The sequence below is a fragment of the Engystomops pustulosus genome, chromosome 6 (genome assembly GCF_040894005.1).
Source record: "Engystomops pustulosus chromosome 6, aEngPut4.maternal, whole genome shotgun sequence".
Taxonomy (NCBI): domain Eukaryota; kingdom Metazoa; phylum Chordata; class Amphibia; order Anura; family Leptodactylidae; genus Engystomops; species Engystomops pustulosus.
The window spans coordinates 139,723,030-139,745,600 of NC_092416.1; the positions used below are offsets into that span (position 1 = coordinate 139,723,030).

The 22,571-nt window shown below is 44.6% G+C and overlaps 1 protein-coding gene across 3 annotated transcripts in view; it reads left to right on the forward strand.

Annotated features, from left to right (window-relative positions):
- The first annotated feature begins 743 nt into the window (after window positions 1–743).
- The window catches only part of JUP (junction plakoglobin), a 41,927-nt gene continuing 20,099 nt past the window's right edge, over window positions 744–22,571 (forward strand). Inside the window, exon 1 of one of the 3 annotated variants that reach the window (XM_072111369.1) lies at window positions 744–888. The gene's annotated coding sequence lies outside the window, so the exon portion shown is untranslated. Of the gene's footprint in view, window positions 889–18,537; window positions 18,560–22,571 lie in introns of those variants that run through there. The other 2 variants (XM_072111370.1, XM_072111371.1) reach the window with 2 other exon arrangements.

Here is a 22,571-nt window from a genome sequence, read left to right on the forward strand (position 1 = left end):
AATTCTCTTGTGCAGTGCATAATTAACCCCAAAATGGTATCACTGGAAAATGCATCTCATCAAAAAAGTTGCCTGCACATGGCCCCACTAAGGGAAAAACTAAAATTGTATAGCCTTCAACAGGTGCGCCAACGGGGAAATTGAAATCCACTATAAAACAAGCCCTAATGCAAATTGAAAATTAAAAAAAAAATTAAGAAATCTGGCATTTCACAATTGCTTCTTATTCTAGTTTATGTTGGATTATTAAATACACTTCATGTGTCCCCTGTTTCTCGAAATGGATTTGCTCTTTTTGCCATTGGATGGGCAGAACACTATACAGTGGGGCAATTACTCCCATGTACACCTCATGTCACAGTCTCTCCAGCTGATACATAAAGCAGGCTCTGTGCCCCCGCCTGGCCATACAATGACTAAGCCCTGACTCACCCGCTCATCATTACGCCTCACCTGCCCAGGTGAAACCATAACGTCACCCCCAGGGCGTGGCCATATCATAAAAATCTGGGCGGTCCAAAAGCGTTTCATAGGTTCAGTACGTTTCGAATGACACGAGTATTACCCAATAGCCTTCCTCCACGGAACTTGTACCCAATAATAAGTCGGGAAAGAAGAGAAGCGTAAAACTGAACCAATCAAATTACGAAGAGGCGGGCTCAGCACGGAAACTGGTTAAACGATTGACAGATGTGTTATCTAATGAGAGCGCAGGAACTTGCGGTAGGTGGGTGGGCATATGAAAGGGGCGGCTCCTAATTGGCTGGGAGGGGGTGTCGCTGTCAGCTAGTGCTGTGTGTGGGTTAGTTGCTGGAGTGCTGAGGTCTGGGTGAGTCCGGAGTATAGTGTGAGGACAGAGGCGCTTCTTCCAGCGAGCTGCAGCGCAGGGTAATAACCACACGCGTGTGTATATGTCTGTGTGCGGGGAGGGGTGACTGCTGTGTGCATTACTTGCCGGGGGGGGGGGGGGTTGTAACTTATATTGCTTTCCTCTATGCGTGTTACATAGCAGTGCTGCTAGTACTATGCTGCCTGCATGAGAAGGGGCATGCTGGGAGTTGTAGTTCTCCCTCACCTGTGTGTCTTGGGGTTACATTATGCTCTGTACTGCTATACAGTATTATTGGGGTGTGGTAAGATCCTCCCATGTTGTGCTGTGCACCTATGGTGGCGGGTTTTATATTCTGGACATATGACATACACATGTTATGGATGTAGCAGTGCTGGTTTTGCTGTTAAACTACTTGAAGCTGTGTTGTTACAGAAACCTCCCTGTCTCCTGCTTTACGTAATAAATGTATGACCTTCAATGTTGTACATGTCTAGCAGAGCCAAATTAGTAACATCCTATCTCTCCAGCAGTGACAAACCCGTCTCTGCTACCTCGCCGCCTCCTCCTTACATTGTAGTGTGCTTGCTGTCTTTGTATGACCTCATTGTGGGCTGGCATTGCTTCCTTTGTGATCGCCCCTTACCTGTCATTCCATGATTCCTGGATTATATGGAATTGGCCGGCACCTAGTGTCTGTATACATTGTATCTCTATACTAGATGTTCTGTTGTTTCCCCTGTAACAATATTAATGTCTGGGCCCCTTCCCGGAGGCTGTAATGTCAATATAGGGTGTACACGGTATTCCCCCACCCTCTGCTGTCAGGAACACGCCGCGTCCATCCCCTATTTGTGCTCTGAACTTTGTACATTGAGTTTGGGCAGGGCCTCCGCCCACGTACCCATTGCCACTAATGGGAATATTCTGTAAAGTAACCAGCTTTTATTTGCTGATGGAGCAGGACAATGGCTGCTTGTTTGGGGGGAAATTCTGCCTTTGTCATCAGTCGGAGGATGATTTAGGCTGCTGGATGGCTTCGGGCAGTGTTTTGTTTTGTGTGTGTGTGTGTGTGTGTGTGTGATGGATATATGTGTGAGGATACAAAGGCGGGCATCAATACAAGGCAGCTGCTGTGACAATTGATGACTTGGGCTACTTGCAAACCCGTTCAGAGGTCCAGAATAATTGGATAAGTCTCATTCCAAATATTGTAATCCAGAGATATTCCAGAAACTCTGGAAAGATGTAGGCAGTAGACTATGGATCCCTTAATATGTGTTAGTACATGAAATGAATGAGGATCCATGTTCTTGTTTGGCAGCTAATAGACAGAGTGCCGAGTAAGAACCTCCACCTTCATGTGCTATTATATGCACATCAGCCCTTAAATGTTCACAACATCTGTTAAGAAATTGCAGAATAAAGGTAACTTCAAGCTCCAGATTATAACATCTAACTTCAGCATGAAAATCAAGTTTCTCCAGTTTAGGGTAAGATTTATGGCATTGCTTCTGGCATGGACATGAGTTGTCCTGTACAGCCCATTGTGCACTACATAACTGTAGGTGACAGTCTGTACTCTGCTGACGAGTTGGTGAGAAAGCGGTTAGGTATATTAGAACATTCTCTTGAATGAACATTACGTTTAATGGACATTAGGGAGTTGTTACTTAAGCAATCCTCTAAAAGGGTTTGATTCTCTACAGTAAGGTCTTCAGGACATGATGAAGAGCGGTCAATAAAAAGTAATAAATGAGCTGCTCTACATGTGTGTCCCTGGAGGTGGGACCTATAAATAAGTCTGTGTCCAGAGCCATTATTCTATCTACCTCCCCCATACAAACCGGTTACAATGGGGATCTTGGTGGAGCCACCTGTAACACTTGTTATTCCTGTTAGTTAGACCAAAAATTGGAAATAAGAACACAAAGCACTGGATGCGCCATTCTTTGACAAGGGAAAATTTGGTTCCCACCCCATACACGGTAGTCGTCTGCTGCAGGGGACCCATACAAGTCAAACCAATAGTGTCATGATGATCATCCCTTTAAGACTTGTGATGGAGGCGCCTTGTCCTGCCCCAGATCTTGGATGTACAGATGCTCCTCTCATATCCTGGAGGGATTGTAAGAGCCTATTTCAGCCCAGAAAGCATGTGATTGCCTACAAATGGGGAACAAATGTGGAGCTCTGGGTAATGAGGTCACTGGATTTACATTTTTATTTTCTTCCGCACATAAAACCTCAAATGTGGAACTAATTGTCGCCACAACTTTTTTTTTTTTTTTTTTTTTTTTGTTTTCCTTATGCTGTGTATTTTTTGCCAGTGCTGCAGGGGTTAACACTGGCTTTTCCATATCTCATCCATGTGCAAAATTTCAGGGTTCCTCCCTGGTTTAGTCATGAGAATGTTTCTCACTACAAAGAGTAATCAGACAAGGGCAGGGCCTGGGGCGAGGCCGGGACGCTGCCAGGTTATAGCTGCGCTATAGGAAGCGGAGGGCAGCTGGGCGTTGCTGGTGTGAGGAAGGCTTGTCCTGGGTGACTATCCTGTAATCTCACACGGCCTTACCTGGAAGCTGTACACACTTCCATGCAGTTTCTGATGACTTGTCTTTCTGGTTCTTCCAGTGGTGGAGCTCTGGAGAATGAGCCAGGGTTAGACTAATGCTACAGTACAATGTGGTGGACCCCCTTATTCTGGCCGTACCTAATGAAGGGGCTCTGGATGAATACAGGGTTTAATGGGTTGTCTGCTAACTAAACTCAAGAAACTCCATGATCAACGTCCCATCCCAAGAATCGGGCTTTTTTCTACTAAGAAAGGACTCTAGACCTTTATTAAACTTGCAGCGATTTCTGTTGTCTTGGGGCTTATTCCCACGAGCGTAATAGGAACTGATATAAGCACATGTGCGCACAGCAAAATAATGGACATGTCCTATACTTCGCTGTGTTACGGCGCCAGCCCTGGGCTTCTCTATGCAGAGGGGCGCTCATCCTTCCTCCTCTACAGCGCTGTGACGTGTGCCTGTACCCCTACAGTAAAGAATCCCTGTGGCCAGCTGTTGTTTTGGCTCACTAAAACTTTAGAATTTTTTTTTTTCTCTTGTCCATGACTGAGTCTTATGTGAACTCTAGTAACGGCATTTATTGATGTGCTTTACAGCATCCTCATGTCCATAGGGTGCAATGGGAGGGAGCCAACTCATTCAGGTCTATGGTCAGTTTTCTAGCCATGCAGATGGGAGATGTAGATAAGCTGTGACATCATCTGTTGTCAGTAGTGATGTTATGGAGGGGCTATCATTCATTGTAATGCCATCAGTCCTGCTAGCGATGTAAATGAGGTGACTGCTGCAAACAGATCCCCCATAGAATAAGCAAGTTTCACTCTATTCTTAAATCCACTAGTCTGATATATCTGTATGTATGTGTGTATTTTTTTCCGTCTCTAAGTAAACCTTGGCCTTGATAACCCAATTTTCTCAACTTATCCATTAATTATCTTAGTCGCCTACTTCAGTGCATGCTGTAATCTTTGTGATGACCTTCTAACACTAGACACTTGCCCAAAGTACACATTCCCTCTAGGGCGCGTCGTCCACAGCACCCTTCATGTAAGTTGTTATAACCCAACATATCTTGTTGATAAAACACATTTCCTTTTTTTTTTTTTTTTTTGCCACTCCTGTTCAGTGGCTGATATTGGTACTACTACTCTACTATTGGGTGATGCACCTTATCCATTGGGAGCCATATTGGTTGTTTCCAAGCTTTCCAGCTCGAGTGCCCCCAGCCTATGCCGGCTGCTATTGTAGCAGCAGTATTGGAGACCTCTGGGGCATAAACCATATTTTCTCCCTGCTTTGCTGTTATTAGCAGGCCCATCCGTACACACACACAACCTCCAGTTTTGGTGACCGCAGCCTCCCCAGGCAGTCGGAGTACATTTGCGCTGGCTATTTTTGGCACGGCCGTCCTGCCAGTTGGAATCTTTTTGTTTTGCTTTTCAAACAAATGGAAATTCTTTTCCTGGCAGCTTCTGCTGCGTCTGAAATCTGATTTCATTGTGTTCGGTGTGATGCACTTCCTCGAGTTTTAACCCTTCTACTGCCAAGCTTTCAATATGCCAGGTTCACATACAAAGCTCCCAAGTATAGCCATCATGTTGGGACTGCAGCTATGTCTCGGCCCACCACTAAACTTGGTCTTTCCTGGTGTGCTTGTAAAAGAAGATGGGCATTCCATGTATATGAGATCCCCCTCCCCCACCACCCATGTATCATGATTTACGGTGACCAGGTTAAGGGCTAGCATTCTTTCGCTAAGCTTCTGTCAGCAGACCAACACAATGGCCAGAGAAGTTACCAGCGGATGTTTCAGCTATAACCCTCATTCTTAATGTGAGAATTTCCTAACTTAGTCTGTGCTGACCCAAACCAGCTTTACTGTATAAAGTAATGAGACAAATTGTAATCTAAAGGGCTAAGCCGTCTTTCTCTACCATTAAAGTCATTTAGAATCACCGCATCTTCATACTTTTATAGGACTAGTCCTGGGATGACCAACGGAAAGAAGTAGCCAATGAAATTACTTTTGAGTTCTTCCAATCATTTTGTGATCTTCCATGAGAACCATTCTTGGAGAAAGTCTTACACCGTTTAGGATAAACTGGTAGAATGGTCCATACGGTTATAGTATAGAGCTCATGAAGTTGTAGGAATATGTTAAAGGGTTCTCTGCTTTATACCTTGATTCTTATTCAATATCTACACAATTTTTTATCTTATAATCTAATATTATTGCATCCAAAGCAAGAGTACAAATTCAGCATATACCATAAACTGAATCTAGGCAGCAATCTTCTGAGATTTTTTAATGCTTTAGATTTGGTTGCTAGTAGAACGTCATGCTGGTGGCTTCTTAGGAGGGTTACAGGATGGAGCTGTGGTCCAGGTACCGTTCTGGCAGTAGTCACCCCACAGTCATGTAAAAAGTATATTCTCATGTTTCTGTTGGAGCATGGTTGGGGTGAGGCAGGTTTGTCTTGCAAATAATTTCCGGACATAATCAATTTTGTTTTTTGTGCGGGTGTGTTTATATACGGCAGGTGGTACTCACTGCAATGCCAATATCTTTTCAATGGATGATGCAACTTGCCAATGACAACATGTGAAATTGCTAGAAAATAAAGCCCTGAAGATTAAGGAGCAGAGTGGACTGTAAAAAAGAGGGGGGGGGGACCTTTTAATTCCGGGAAATGTTCCTAGACAGTCAGAAAAGTTTCAAAAATGTGACTATAGGGTGAAGGAATACTGAGCAGATTTCAGAACGCGGTTTAAAGGGAAAAGCTTAGTTACCAATAGCAACCTGGAAAGTGGTGGGTCCTTGGGTTTTGTTCAAATGTCCCATTTTATTTGCCACCAATAATGGTAACTTGTGCTAGGTTTGCAGATATATGGCCATTACATTGTGTTTGTGTCTCGCTGCTTTGCAGGATGGGGGATTTGAACTTTTCCCAGAACTATTTTTGGTGTGCTGCTTTGTTGCCACTGCAGTATTTCTTCTCCTACTTTAGGGGACTATTTTTTTTTTTAGGTGTGTTTGCTGCTCTTGGCCCCTGCGGCTGTATAGAGACTGCACCCTTTGCTTGCATTGTTTTGGTTTCTTGTAATCTGCGGGGGGCGGGAGGCAGAAGTCCCCCACATCAACCTGTTTTCAGGCCGCATTCACATTCCTCACATTCTGACAGCAGGGGCCTGGCCTCCCTGTACCCTCCAGTGTCAATAAGCAAAACGGCCCGGCCCAGCCTGGACTTCACATCTCCATGCCGATCTGTGTATGGACGTAACTGGTGAAATACGGATCTGTATGGTAATTGAATATTTTTCCATATTGATGAAAAAATATCTCTATACATGTTAGGGATTTTGTTTGTCACTACTCATCATATAGACTGTAGCAGTGGTCCCCAACCAGCTGCATGCCTGTCCATATCCTTTATCCTCCACCCCTTTGTGCCCACAAAATTTAAAGGGAACCTGTTGCCCCACACTTGGATGCCATAAAAAGTACCTTATGTAGTTTCCAATGCTGCGTGCAGCCTGAAAAATGTGCTTCTATCCATGTTCAGCATCCAGTTGGGAGGGGGGGGGGGGTTGGGGGGTGTTATCACCTCGGTAGTCAAGCTGGCACTCCCAATCATGGTCACATCGTCAGCTAACTATGCCTCATCTCCATGTACCCGCAGCAAGCCCTGCCTCCTCGTCGACTCCCCCATCTGGCCAGTGTCTTGTCCAAACTCCTGTGCATGCGCAGTGCGCCGATCTCCTTTTAAGTACAGGCAGGGCTCAGAGCAGAGATTACTGGCACCATACTTATGTGCAGGGAGACAAGGCAAGGCTTGCTGCGGATACATGGAGATGAGAAAGAATAGTTGGCAGACGAGGTAGCCATGACAGGGAGTGCCTGCTTTACTGCTGGGATGACAACACAACCCCTTACTGGATGCTGAACAGGAATAACAAAACTTGGACACTCTGGGTACAGAGACGCATACAAAAACTGAATCCAAGCCCAAGGCCTCATCACATATAGGTTTTAAGGGAAACTCATGTGATTGGTTACCAGCATCCGGTGTCTTGCATTTATACAATACAGGACACTCGGTGATGGCTACCAATAATGTATTTCCATAGAAACACATATGCGATTGGGCTGTGGCACGCCCCCCGTGAGCTTAGATTCCATTTCTAAACAGAGTCAGTGGTACGTGTGACCACAACCTCAGGTTCGCTAGTTTTCCGCCAGTAGACCTCCACTCTTCTCTGCCGCAGATGTCATCACATTGCGTCTGCAGAGCTGCAAACAGCTGTGGCAGGGAAGAGATGACTACTGCATGTGAATGACATGCTGCCAGTGTAAACTGCACCACTCTTGTCTGCAGGTGGTTGGTGGTATTACAGCTTGGTCCTATTTATGACCTTATTAAGAGTAGAACTAGATACTTTATGCATTTTTTTTCTTCCTATATACTGTAATTGCACTTTGCATTGACTTGTGCCAGTGGCAAGGTGGCAATGCCGCTCCTTTCTATTGCAGCTATTAGATGACCGTGCCACAGGCTATACTCAACACTTCTGTTTTAATGTTGTCACAGGATAGATGTGACTGACAAATTGTCTTCTAAATTGCATATATTGACGTCTCCACGTCCGTATCCGGCCGATAGGAATGTATGGATTTTTGGATTCTGTCTACACCCACTAGTGATTTGAAGCCTCAGAAGCAGCGATTAATAGATTTTGGGAGGAGGCTGGATCTGTGAGAAAATGATGGGGGAAATGCACATTCATCAGAATGCCTGTGTGCAAGCGCTGCTAACCAGGGAGGTCACATTTTCAGGCTTGTTACTTCAAGTGAATATCAAGTTGGCAGCAAGTCAGAGTATATAATATTCTATTCCTAGACCAGGCAAGATTCATTATATGGTGCAAAAATTAGGAGAAAACTGTCAATTGTGCCCTCATATCTCCCTTATTTTAGGAACCATCAATTCGGAGTTGCCCGACAACAGATTTTTGAGATTGCCATTCAGTAGTCTAGTGAAGTTGCATTGTGGTACAGATACAGGTGATTGATTGATGTTTTCTGGGTATAGCCATATCACCTATAGAAAAAAAATGCGCATCTCATTGGACCTCCTATCCCATAGTGTCTGGTGTATGCCGACATTATATTACGGGTCGCCGAGTATTGTAGTGCCTCCCTCTACCACATTTTTTTTTCTTTGTGTATTTTTGGGTTAATTTAAAAAACTCGAAAAGGACTTTGAAATGGTAGCGTTTCTGACAACCTGTCAAGTATTCGCCCTCCCTTGTATATGTATTATTGCCCTATAATCAGTATTGTATCGTTTTCGCAACACAAATAAGTAAAAGGACGTTTGCCCCGTACAGTAGGGAGCCATCATTTCTGCTGGCGGATGGACGGGGATTACATAATGCATTTACTTGCTGTATATAAGCAGCGGTTGTCAGAGGCATTGTGTACTAATGGCTTAGGAATGGTAGAAAGGTCTAGCAGGGGCTCTCCATCTCCATGAGAGCGGCCAATTATATAGTCCTCCTATGCTGAAGCCGGAGAGGCCATTATCCAGATTTATGTACATTTCTCAGCACATACTTTGCTGCTGGGGGGGTTGTTGTAGCGTGTCTGTGTGGAATACTTGCTGGATGTTTTAGTGCTGAGCTTGTGCATTTGTCTCACTGACACAGTCCAGGCTGACACGGGGAGATAGCGGCCCCTTAGATTATAATCTGTTTATACAGTACTACTTTGGGTAGTGGTATGATGGGCTGCGATGGGTCCTCTGGTACTTGGCTACCAGTCTGATGTGAAGGGCAAACGCATGGCCTGTGTGATTTCTGATCCAAAGCATTATTGGCGTGGTGTCTTTACCAATACCAATTGTATTTCTAATTACCGCTGTACCAAACTTTGCATCTAAAATGTACCCACACCCACAAAATATTATAGTGGAAATAATGTGGCAAGGGATGTAATACTTGATGCCCTGCAAATCCTTGTGCTGCCCCATTCCCAGTTTACAGTAAACCCCTGGGGAATAGAAAGTACAGTGATGTCACAGGGCAGAGATTACATGCGCAATGATGTCATAGTGGAATAGCATGTACAAAGACCTCAGAGGGCAGAGATTATAAACACAGCGATGTCACTGTTCATTGTTCCAGCCTTGTGGCATCACTGTGTGTATAATCTCTGCCCTGTGATGTCACTGTACTCACTATTCCAATACTATGACATCATTGTGTGTATAATCTCTGCCCTGTGATGTCACTGTCCTCATTTTTCCACCATTGTGACATCACCGTGCAGGCATTATACACAATGATGGTACAGTAGTGGAATAATCTCCGTGGCTTGGTCTCCTGTATCCATACTTTAGTTGTACAGAAGGAAGTCTTCTATAATAAACATGTCACAGGATTTCCGTGAATCTGAGGCTGTGGAGCTCCATCTCCCTTTCTACCTGGAAGGATTTGTATATGGTTGTCACTATAAAGCTATGGTCCTCTTTCTTTACCCGTACTACTACTCCCATCATATCCTGACAGACACAACTAGAAGTTGTAGCTTTTGCAGAGCCGCAGATTACTACTGTTTTAAGCTTAAAGGTTGTCTTTGACTATTTACACAGGTTTCTTCAGACTAGGAAACGCGCACAGTTCTGACTTGTCCCATTAGACCATGACACAATTCATTAACCTGTTCACTCCCAGAGGGTCCATCAACAGATTGGACCCATCACTCTAGTTTAGAATATCTTGCGACCACATGGGCACAATTTTAGACTTGCTCTTGGTTTCTACTCGAACATCTGCAGTTTAGCATCTGTTTTAGCCGCACTCCGCTGCCTTAATCTCTTGGAGCGGGGAAGGTGGTGATTGCAGTGTAATTGCTGTGCGGTGGGATGGAACAATGGCTCCTGTGACCTTATGAGACCTCCCCCCTTATAGATGGGTAGATGGAGGGTCAGCTTGATGAAATGGCATCTGTGACAATTAATACAAAGTGGAAAGAAGGTGCATCTCATCGCCATCAATCTAGACCGTTTACATCTTTACAGTAGAGTTCTCAGTGTATTTGTTTACCCTCTCACTATGACTATTAAACCCAGTTGTGGGGGTACAGTTTTTTGCTTTTGTCTTGATTTTCTGGATCTACTATAACAAGACAAGAGGCTGCTTTTATGTGGCCACTCTTGAATGGATCTGCCTCTACTTTCCAGAGATGATCCAATATATATATATATATATATATATATATATATATATATAGACACCATCCCAAGTCATAATGTGGTGTTTCTCTTTAAGTCTATCTATCTGATCAGCATTTTATTCGCCGCCTCCCTGCCTTGAAATGAAACCTATCAAGAAGAATAAGTAGATTCCTAAAAGCCTGGAGGCAGCAAGCCGCCCCAATTCTGTAGAATTCACACCGAGCTGCACAATACGTTTGTAGAGTCGGTTCTCGGCTCCATACAATGTCTTATCTAAAGGATACAGGGAATTTCTGTGCGGATTCTGAGTCATCCTGTTCTTGCTTCGTTTTCCTTTATTATCTTATGACAAAAAAGCCCCAGAGCTTGCTCAGCCACAGATACAATGGTAGCCCTGCACATTGACCCGTGCCTTCTCCGCTGCTTTTTATAGCCAACTAATTGCTATAGAATCTGTGCTGACTCCTTACAGTAACAGCGGCTCTAGTGCGTATAATCGTATGCGAAACACTGTTCCAATGGAGATGTTTTATGAGCAACTACATGGGGGCTAGAGCTCCTCTATCTGAATATAGAGCTTATCTAATACCTTGGAGTATCTGTAGTGGACTACAGACATCATGGGAAATCTTCTATGATGAATAAAGTGGTAAGAAGAGACAGAGCTTGGACTAGTGACATCCTCATAACTGGGGTTATGTCTCTTAATGTACAAAGAATGGGTTGTATGTAAATGGAACAAGGGTTTGTTCACCATTAGATGTTATGTCTTAAAGGAAATCTACCATCAAAATCCATCAGGATAAGGCTACATTCACACGATGTATGCCCACCGTACTGTAGTACCGCGGGCATACATCGGCGCAGCGGATGAACACTGCTCACCCCCGCCCCTCTCCATAGGAAGATACAGCGCACGTGTGCTGCACCGTAACGCTCCCGTACAGGGCCGTGAGCACATAAAAGTGTATGGGGGACGTATATCAGCCGTATATACATCCCCCATACATGTGTGTGAATGTAGCATTAAACAGGTGCAATTGCTCATATAAGATTACCACAGTCAGTGTCTGCTTCTATTTGTTATCCCTGGCCTTCTTCCTTTTAAAATCAACTTTTAAGATGATGCTTATCATCTGAGGGACTACCCTAGCCCCTTTGCGATCTGGCTTTACATGCTGTTACACTGTCTCGACCTCATCAGTGCTTCCACGGCACTGAGAATACAGCAGGGTGTGCTCACCGCACCCGTGCGCAGTCTGTAAAGTCAGATCAGAGGGGTTAGGATAGCCTCTCAGGCTAATTATCATAATTTTAAAAGTTGATTTTAGAAGGAAGAAGGCCAGGGATAACAAATATAAGGAGATTTTAAGTCACTTTGTCTGCTTCTATGGGTAAGTACACTTAGAGGCTGATGTGTGCCACCTCTGGCAAGATCTGCTCATCTTTTAGCTCCTTTTGCCCTTGTTGTGAAAAAAGGCTTTCAATATTATGCAAATGAGCCGGAGGGACTCCGGGCTCCAAAGCTGTTAATTGAGCCTGGAGTGCCTCAGTCTCGGTATGCAGGGCATACACCTGCATGTAAGTGTACTTTGCTTACAATCCTTCATCCTGGTGGTAGATTTTACTTTTAAAGGGTTGTATCCAGTTTGTAAGTTATCCCTTATCGACGGGTTAGGATAAAACGAGCTGATCCCTATGTGTGCCAGGTCCAGCATGTGTCCTCTTGAGTCTCGAAAATTGCTGAATATGCTAGATCTGGTGCTCCACCCATTAGTGAGACTGATTCCCCCCCCCCCCCCCCCCATTCTCTGGGTTGGCTAGGTTGCAGTAGTTGAACCCCCACCGATCAGCTGGTTATCCCCTATGCTGTGGATTGTGGATAAATGGCTAACTTGCTACAACCCCTTTAAGGATTCCCATAAATTCCTGTATTCCTCAGCAGGTAATTCTGTTGCATTTAGCTGGAAATCAGTGACATGAATAGACAAATGCTACAGACTTCTGGAGCCAGAACACATCTCAACGTGATTTGCTGAGGATGGCAAGAAAGTGAGCCAGGTAGCCGACCATTAAAGGGTTATGGGTATATTATTATGGGAAATTCATCCAGAGCTTTTTCACTATTAAATGACAACTATGACTCGACCTGCTGTAGGCAAATGCAGCTAACAGGATGCCAAGTATATGCCAGCTGCGGGCATGTGATCCTGGGAAATGTTTGTTCCATAGTCTTTGATGTTGTGATCTGTTGGAGACTATTATATGTGTATACACTCACATGATTCAACGATCTGAGAAGAAAGAACCGTCATAAGTGTGGCTCCAGAAGGACCTAGATATACATATACATTTCCATTACGTCCCCCATGACGGCACCTGGAGGTTGCACCTTGACCTTTGGTAGGGACAGGAAGTTGCGAAAGATATAAGGCCCCTCCTCTGCCGCTGTTCCCCAGTGTATTCCTGTCCCTACCAAGGGTCAGGGTTGCGAGACCTCGTCTCTCCCCTTGGGGGGGGGGGGGAGGGATGAAATTAGAAACCCCCCCAGGACGGGCCGCGAGCGGGGGCTGTACCTCCCTTCCTGGCTGGACGTCTTGCGGGACGTGTCCTGGCTCCCCTCCTCCTGCGGCCTGGAGCTGAAGCCGAGGGGAGCATGGGTCTCCGGACCCTGGATGAGGTGCCCCCCGGCTTCCGGGCGCTACCTCCCACAGCTACTGCCTCCTGTACGCCGGTGCGTACTGCGCGACGGCCGTGTATCGCCGGCCGATTCGCGCATGCGCAGTGCGCCCGACTTCCGGGTTGGGTCACGTGACTCTTAAAGAAGCCATCTGATTGGCTTAGAAGGTGGCGGGAAGTTTAAAAGTGCTTCCTGCTTTGTGTCAGCCTCTATACCACCAACGAGTTCACTACTGAAGCTGTGGAAAATATCCTTTACTATGGCGGACGACCTTGGTTCTTCCCCCATTGTCCCGGGTACCGTGAGTACAACCAAAAAAAAAAAAACTTAAAAGGGATAAAAATTTGGTGTGCATTATTGTTTAGATTCTAATATAGTCTGTCTCCTTGTCCTAGGACGACTCTTCTAGACCTAAGGACAAGGAGAAGAAAGACAAGGACCCCAAAAAAGGAAAATGTGTTACTAAATCAAAAAGATGTCTTTCCTGTAACTTAAGATTATCAGATTTGTATCCAAAATCACTATGCTCTGAATGCCTAGCCAGGGCCCTACAACAGGAAAAGGAATTAATGTTAAATGAGCTTAAAGCGGCCATGCGGGAGGAATTCCAATCCTCTCTTATGATGTTTACCAATTTAAACCGACCGATACCGGGACTGGGCCCTGAGCCAAATCCCGAACCTGAACTTGTCCAGGATCCGGATTTATATCAAGAGCCAGCTCCTAAAAAACTTAGATCCCAGGACACTGATTCGGACTATGATAAATACTCTGCGGCTCCTACCTATTCTTGGAAGGACTCGCTTGATGATGTCTCCTCGGTGTCCGAGGATAAAGGAACCTCAAAATACCTTTTTTCTAATGAGGAACTGGATAACCTCCTTAAAGCTGTACGTAATACGCTTAACGTAGAAGAGGTGGTAGAGCCAAAATCCATCCAAGACGAATTGTTTGGAGGGTTAAAATCCAAAAGGAAAAGGGTTTTCCCCATAAATCAGACCCCAAAAGATATTGTCCAGGAGGAATGGAAGAATCCTGAGGGGCGGGCAAACATCACTAAAGAGTTCAGGAACAGGTTACTCTTTGACCCCAAAGAGACAGAAACCTGGGACAGCCCCCCCAAGGTAGACATCCAAGTGTCTAAGGTGGTGAAAAAAACGGACCTGCCATTTGAGGACTCTTCCCAACTAAGAGACCCCATGGACAGAAAGGCTGATGCCCTACTCCGTAGAGTTTGGGAATCTTCCATGCTCGGCCTCAAGTCTAACATAGCTGCTACCTCGGTAGCAAGAACTCTGTTCTTTTGGTTAGGAGAATTGGAAGACCACCTTAAAACAGATGCGGACAAGGATCTCCTTCTACAAACAATACCGCTGCTGCGTTCAGCGACAGGCTTTCTTGCTGATGCTTCAGCTGAAAACATCAGACTGTCAGCAAAAGAAGGGGCTCTATCTAATTCAGTCCGTAGGGCTATTTGGCTTAGACAGTGGGGAGGGGATGTAAAATCCAAGACAAAGCTCTGCAACATCCCATTCACAGGAGACTTCATGTTCGGCGCTGAACTGGATACTCTTCTGGAAAAAGCCTCTGATAAAAAGAAAGGTTTTCCGGAAATTAAGAAACCCCAGAAAAACTATTCCTTTCGGAATCCCAAGGATTCTAAAGACTCCAGAGGCAGAGGAAAACAGGGCCGCTGGTCCTTCAACAAAGGTGGAAGAGGCCGAGGATATCTATTCTCCAACCTTCCACATCAATCAAAAAAACAGTGACTACCAGGTAGGGGGGCGTCTTCTTTTCTTTTTCCACAGATGGGAAACGATCACATCAAACAAGTGGATCCTGAGTATCATCAAATCAGGTTACCAGATAGAATTCAGCTCCCCTCCACAACAAAAATTTCTTGTCTCCAACCTAACATCTCGGAGAATGACAATACAGCTATGGAAGAATCTTCAAGAATTGTTAACAATGAAGGTAATTGTTACAGTTCCCAAAGAAGAAGAAAAGAAGGGCTTCTACTCCCCCTTATTTCTTGTGAAAAAGCCAAATGGGACCCTTCGACTTATTATAAACCTCAGGCGGCTAAACAAGAACATAAAATACAAATATTTCAAGATGGAATCAGTAAGGACAGCCACCCCACTAATTCCTCGACCTAAAGGACACCTACTATCATGTCCCCATACACAAGAATCATCAGAAATTCCTAAGATTCGCAGTGGAATCACCTCAAGGGAAGGTCTGCCACTTCCAATTCAGAGCCTTGCCCTTCGGAATTTCATCAGCCCCCAGGACCTTCACAAAGGTCATGGCAGAAGTGACGGCATTTTTTGAGGAAAGAAGGAATCTCAATTATTCCATATCTGGACGACCTCCTCATAGTGGCAGACTCGACCCCGACTCTTCTCAATCACAGAGATCGGACGATACGAACCCTGCAGAATCTGGGCTGGATTATAAATTTCCAAAAGTCCCATCTAGACCCCCAGAGGGAGACAAGATTTTTAGGAGTAATGTTAGATTCCAGACGCCAAACTTCTTTTCTTCCACAAGACAAGAGAGAATCCCTTACCTCCTTCATAGACAAATTCCAGAGGAAAAAATCATGCAGCGTCCGTTCAGCCATGAGACTGCTAGGTCACTTAACAGCTTGCATAAACTGTGTATCATGGAGCCAGTTCCATGTAAGAACATTACAGGCGTGGACACTAAAAATTTGGGACAAGAACCTGGATCATTTAGACTTCAAGAAGGTCATTCCCCTGGAAGTCAAAAATTCTCTAAACTGGTGGAAATACCAACAGCATCTAGAAAAGGGAATACCATGGAATCCAACTCCAGTCCTGATCATCCAAACAGACGCCAGTTCCTCAGGATGGGGAGCTGTTCTTCCAGACCGTTACCTTCAGGGGTCATGGTCCCCTTGGATGAGAAGACAATCCTCAAACCTAAGGGAATTATCGGCAGTATGGGAAACACTAAAAAGGCTTCCCAAAACCCAGGTAAAGAATATCAGGATCCTCTCAGACAATGTGACCACTGTGGCCTATCTACGTCGTCAAGGGGGCACAAGATCCTCGGACCTGATGGAGGTCACCAAGAAGATCTTCTCCTGGGCAGAAAATCACCTAGATTCCTTAACAGCGGTATTCCTAAAAGGGTCAGAAAATCAGTCAGCGGACTTCTTGAGCAGAGAAAAGATGGACCCACACGAATGGTCCCTGAACAGGGAAGTTTTTCTTTCTCTAACCCAGAAATGGGGCTCTCCATTGGTAGATCTGTTTGCCTCAAAAAAGAATACTCAAACAGAGGTATTTTTTTCCATCTCACCCAAGGACAACCCTATGGGACTGGATGCCCTAAGCCAATCATGGGGGACAAATCTAGCATATGCTTTTCCTCCATTTCCCCTAATCTCCAGAACCTTACAAAAAATTCTATAGAGTCGGACAACAGTGATCCTAGTAGCACCATTCTGGCCGAAGAAACCTTGGTTCCCACTTCTCTTGAAACTAGCAATCTCAGGACCCATCTTCCTTCCCTACAGAAGGGACCTGCTACACCAGGGCCCTCTTCTTTACCCAGACCCGAAGTTTCTGAACCTAGCGGCCTGGCTCCTGAAAGGGAATTGCTCCTAGCTAAGGGAATTTCTCACCAGGTCATACAGACCCTAATAGCAAGCAGGAAACCAATCACCAACAAAATATACTACAAGATCTGGAAAAAGTATATATCCTGGTGCGGGGACCTTTCCCCGATTCCGGGCAAACCGGATATCATTAAAATTCTGGATTTTTTACAGGATGGGTTTTCTAAAGGATTAAGACCTAACACCCTTAAGGTCCAAATTTCGGCCTTAAGCGCCTGTTTTGACTTCCCATTAGCAGAGCACAAGTGGGTGAAGATGTTCATGAAAGCAGTCTTAAGACTGCGACCTACAATCCGATCAGAGATACCAAAATGGAACTTATCACTAGTCCTAGACTCCCTTATGAAGCCTCCGTTCGAACCACTCTCGGAATGCAGCCTGAAAGACCTATCTCTCAAAACCTCCTTCCTTGTGGCCATAACATCTGCCAGGAGAATTGGAGAACTGCAGGCCCTATCCTCCAAGGAACCCTTCCTGATCATCTCGGAAGACAAGATAGTACTAAAATTAGATACGTCTTTCCTCCCAAAAGTAGTCTCAGACTTCCATAGAAGTCAGGAAATCGTTTTACCATCTTTCTGTAACAACCCAAAGAATGAGAAGGAAGCACTCTGGCATACCCTTGATGTCAGAAGAGCTGTCATAATCTATCTAGACAGAACCAAATCTTTCAGAAAGTGCAGAAACCTCTTTATTCAGTTTGGGGGAAAAAATAAAGGAGAGAAATCATCAAGTTCCACCATTGCTAGGTGGATAAAACAAACCATCTCTAAATCCTACCAGCTACAAGATGTGAGTCTCTCAAAAAACATAACAGCCCACTCTACCAGAGCTATGGCTACTTCCTGGGCAGAGAAACGGGGAGCATCCATCTCCCAGATCTGCAAGGCAGCTACGTGGTCAAGTACATCGACATTCCCAAAACATTACCGCCTGGATCTACCTTCTAGCCATGATTTGAGTTTTGGACGGAAAGTTCTCCAGGCTGTGGTCCCTCCCTAATCTATTTATCTGGTAAGTCTCCAGGTGCCGTCATGGGGGACGTAATGGAAAAAGTGAATTAGTCTCACCGGTAATTCTGTTTCCATAAGTCCACCATGACGGCTATATTTACCCTGCCCTGTGTTATTAATGATGTCTGGCTAATATCTTCTAGCTCTCTACTGGAACCCCGGTGGTTATTTGGAAGACACTGGGGAACAGCGGCAGAGGAGGGGCCTTATATCTTTCGCAACTTCCTGTCCCTACCAAAGGTCAAGGTGCAACCTCCAGGTGCCGTCATGGTGGACTTATGGAAACAGAATTACCGGTGAGACTAATTCACTTTTTTCTTTTTATATCAATGTACACTACGTCTTAACACATTTCTCCTGTAGGGGCACTGCAGGAAAATTAGACGCTCGCCCTAAATCAGCAAAGTTTGTCAAAAGTGAACAACCCCTTTAAAGGGGATCTTGGTTGAATATGTTTGTATGCATCAAGAACTTTTAAGAAACCTACTCCCAACTCTTGGAAGGCCTGAAATGAGAAAGTATCTTTTCCTGTGAACTAAATAAGATTTTTTTTCTTGCATCTGAAACTATAGCCGAGGTAAATTCCTTTCCTGTCTACTCCGTCATCTATATGGGTATTGTACACCTGTCAGGATATGTCATGGATAATGTTTGTCTTTGGCTTAGCCCTTGTTGACATTGCTTGATGTGTGTATGATCTGGTAAGTGACACCTTGTAGGTGCTTGTGCTCTCGAGACGTTGACTTCTCACCTGTTACCTGCATACAGTGCTGGCAGACATTTTATGTCTATAGCAGGTTGTTTCAACCATTTTGTGTTTTTAGAACTGTTCTGGGGGCGGTAGAATCGTGAATGATACTACCCAAGAGCATGTTCATTGAGAAAAGAGAAGACTCGACAGGACGTCCGGGAGGAACTCATCCCAATTCTCAGATGGTCAGTGGGCTTAGAAAGGAAATGGGGATGTACTTTTTAGAAGAGGGATTACTCTTCTCCAGGAGGGGGACCTCCTAAGTTGCAGCATCTAACAGTACTTTGATCTTTCAGTGAAAATCTTGGGGCTTAAAACCACATGACGTGAGTGATGGAGGTGGACTTAGCCTTTCATTGTAGCCAAACCTCTGCCAAACAATGTCACTTCCTCTCTGTCAGGAAGGATCATTCTCATTTCCATCTGTCTCTCCACGGGAACCTTATCCTATTGTAAATTAACTCCAGCCATCCCATAGCCTACCCTTGACCCACCCACAAAACCAAGAGACATTCTGCTTAAATGATCACATCTAGAATTACGGTAATACAACACGTGGCTGCTATGAGTTTCATTTAACTTCTTTTAGTTCTGTTGGGTTCCATCCACTTTTCTACTTGTTGAGCAGAACTAGTGCAGGACTCTTCTCTACCAAGGAACCACATTACTAGCAAGGTGTGGGATGGAGGTTATATATTTAATAAGAGGTTACTATGTTGTTTTTATCAAGGCAGGGTTTATCAATGGACCTTCAGACTTTGGTCTTAAAATCACTAGATTTTGCCAAACGGAGAATATTGTCTAGCTTAACACATGATTGCAAGCTCTTCAGGCCATGTTATTGTACTATGCAAACACCATTTGTTTCCCCTTCATCTACATGGATTGTGGAGAACCACCCTTTTGCTCTTTACTTTTCTTGAGGAGTTTTTTTGTTTGCCTTGTTTGAGAAACTTATGAAAGGAGCCTGACTTGTGTGGCGTGAAGAAAATCGGGCCCTCTTCAGTGAGGAGATGAAGCTAGGGGGTGCCCGGGGGCTTTAGGCTTTTAAGGTTTCCCTTCTACTTAGGACACCAATACAACAGCATATTCTAACATTGGGGTCAGATTTTGCATTCGGATCCCAATAAAAATCCTTATGCTTTGCTAGATATGAGCCTCACCTGACTTCTCTCAACTGCTCAGTAGCCTCCGGCTGCATTCACGTGCGTTGCGTCAAAACGCATGCGTTTTCTAATGTTGCAATGCGTAGACACAGCTGCTTACACTTACATTAATGAAGAAATAACAGCTTCAAAGTAGCCAAACGCATAGTAACATTTTAAAAATGCATGTGACCTGACTCCTCCAAAACTCCACATGTGAATGCACCCTCGGTGAAGCATAGGACGTGCACCGGGACTACACAGTACATGTGCTGGAGGTTCTGTGCACGCTAAGGGTGCAGTCACATGTTGCGTCTAACACTTGCGTTTACAAAAAGGTTAGCGCATGCGTTAATATTGCAGTAACAAATGCATGCATTAACATCACGTTAAACTGACAGCCCCTCTGTTGGACATGGAAGAGGTGTTGACTCGGCCCCCCCACCCCCTTTGTTTTAAATTTTTTTTTTTTTTTTTTTTTTTTTCTTATCCGTGTATTTTCTTTCCTTCTGTGCTTTTCCTGTTTAATGTTTGCCCTGTACTTTCCCATACTCTGGCCTCTCTCCAGTTCTTCTCTCCCCTCCCGCAGCATCTGCATCTGCACACCCCTCCTCCCTACCTTGTACTTTACAGGCACAATGCATGGATGCATTAGTAGGTATTGGTATAATCCTTGGCACTCATTCTCTCTACCACTGCCTATATAAAACTGCTAATTGTCAGACTTGACACTTGACACATGCCGGGACGGATTCTGTAGGATAGATTTCTGATTTTATTTTTTTAATTTTCTTTCCCCAAAGTCTGTTTTAGAGGTTATTAAAGAACATGTCCTGGATAATGGTGTCTCCTCTCCCACCATGCCCTGCAGATAGGCTCATTCTGTTCCCATTAAGTAGCTAATTGTAACAAGCAGCAGTGAGTAGAGGCAGTCGGGGCCTGTTAATCAGAATTAGCTTGACATCTTTGGGGTTTTCAGAGCTGCAGCTCCTGCCTGGGCTGTCACACATCCGCACGGTTACCGGAGCTGTCAGCGGTGCTGGGGGACTGCTAACTCATCAGCCACTCAACTTGAGAAGACCAATTTGTCTTTCAGTGGAGCAGGGGAAGGGCAGTTCTGACAAAACGGTAAGAAAACTGGGAGCTACAGAGTCAAAACTGTGATGTGGAAAGAAATTGTATATGTAACAAATATTTGCTACATGCCCAATTAACAAGCGGCTATCACCAGTCTACAAGTAGCTTGATAATGTGTAAAACATTATTCACTTAAACTAATTTTACCTATAAGTAAACTCCTTTTGTTCTCTAATTTTTGCCTCTACATCAGATACTACAGCTAGCCAAAACCGTTACCACTTTGTGGTAAAAAAAAAAATTTATTAATATGTCAGAATTGTAGCTGGACTTGTAGCACTCAGTTGCACAGGTGTGTGAGACATCTTCACTGTGTTCGGTGGAGAGATCTTCCACCGGTGCTCAAAGTCCAGTTACAATCCTGGAATATAAACTCATTTGTATAGTCTTGCTGCTACCAAGACGTGAAAGAGTTGGGTAGTAGTCCTGGAGAGTTGTGTAATCAATCGCCATCTGCAGGTTTGTCAAACCTGCTGACTGATTCCTTTTTTTATACAGAATAACAATCTGGTATATTCCCCTCTAAATTTAAACAACTAAAGTTTTTATTTCCACTTTCCTCAACTAGTTTCCCCCCCTGCCCTATTCCCTTACTTGTAAGGGTCACGCATCAGCTTTGCGTTTCTCACTCACTGTAGCTCAATGCAATCTAACGTGTCATCTCTGGGGTATAGCGCCTCTTGTAGGTGGCAACTTTTACTCACAGCTAAGTGAGCAGAAAACAGGACTTTCTAGACGGCTGTGTCAGGAGCGATTTTCCAATTCCTCAAATGCTCTGAAGGATATGTCCAGTCTGTGCTCCAGTATCTTGGATTTAGGGGGAGTATATACATTGGTCTATATACATTGAATCAGACTACTGAGTTTATTGGGGTGGGGTGGGGGGGTTGTCCTGACTGTCTCCCGACAAGATGAAACCTAGTAATATCTTTTTAATGTGTGTGAATATTAAATCCTGTCAGGCAGATCTATGCCCGTACATTGTGATTCACCACCTTACAATTAATGTGGAGGTTACTGAATTACTAATTGTATATCGGACCTGACAGATGTCACTGTGGTTTAACAAATGGCTTCATAATGTCGCCCCCTCCCCCCCTCGTCCTCCTCCAAGAACATTCCTGTCAGCCCAGGGGTGGTTTACAGTGCGGTGACACATGAATACAACGCACAAGCCATGTGGACGCCGGCCACTAAATAATTGATGCTGCCATTTGTTTTTAATTTGGGGTTTTCTCTAGACTTGAGTATTGAGGGAGACGGATCCCTTCTGACTGTCTTGTCTTTCCCGTCTTGGATGGGAAGCGAATGTGTCACTTGGTGCATTATTTAGCAATGTGGCAGTGCAAGATAATGTGCTTGACAGACAGCCCCGCTTTTACCATGGCGAGGAGAATAACTAATGATCCAGCGCCATGCCAGTCTCTGACTACCCGGGTGTTACAGGGCGAGGGTCGCCAGGTGTGAATGCGTAGCTCTTATCTGTAAAGGAATTCATGATTAATATGAGATCTGTATGAACTTGTTGTCGGTGCCCCCGCCAGTCCTGATAACAC